Below are 624 nucleotides of genomic sequence, written 5' to 3' on the forward strand. Positions count from 1 at the left end.
ACAATGAATATCGGAACGCAATCAAAACACGTACATTAAGTTTAACAGAGAATAAGAGACCAAAGTGAAATATTTTACGGATCTATTGCATGAAAAATCATGTTATAAAAGCTTACAACCAAAGAAATGTAAACCAAACAAAAAAAACTAAAAAGGAAAAAAAGGTACGCAAGAAGTAAGTACATGCTGTTAAAAAAAGCAATATTAGCCGCCACCAAGCGGTAAAAGCTGTAACTAAGCCTCCCTGAAATTAAAATAATTCTTTTAACTCTGTGCTGTAGATAACAATTTAGAAATTAATAAAAAAATAAAATCAATTAGTTTTGCTACTGAAAGATTTAGTTACAAATCCGAGGACGTAGAGGGATGTTCATCAGCACCAAACAAACGCAAAAAACATGTATTTTCTCTTACGTTTGTTTTATACAAATTCTCGGACATGAGAGTTAAATGTCGAGCATCAACTATCATGGTTCGAGCCGTTTCTCCTCTCGCCCTCAGAATATTTGAACATGCATAAAGATTGAACGTTACTCGGATGAAGTTTATTACGTTTCTTAGTTTTTACGTCTGTCAGCATGGAAAACACTCTTTCGGCATCAGCATTAGAATTTGGAAGAGATC

Source organism: Trachymyrmex cornetzi, unplaced genomic scaffold (assembly GCF_001594075.2).
Source record: "Trachymyrmex cornetzi isolate Tcor2-1 unplaced genomic scaffold, Tcor1.1 scaffold1807, whole genome shotgun sequence".
Classification (NCBI taxonomy): Eukaryota; Metazoa; Arthropoda; class Insecta; order Hymenoptera; family Formicidae; genus Trachymyrmex; species Trachymyrmex cornetzi.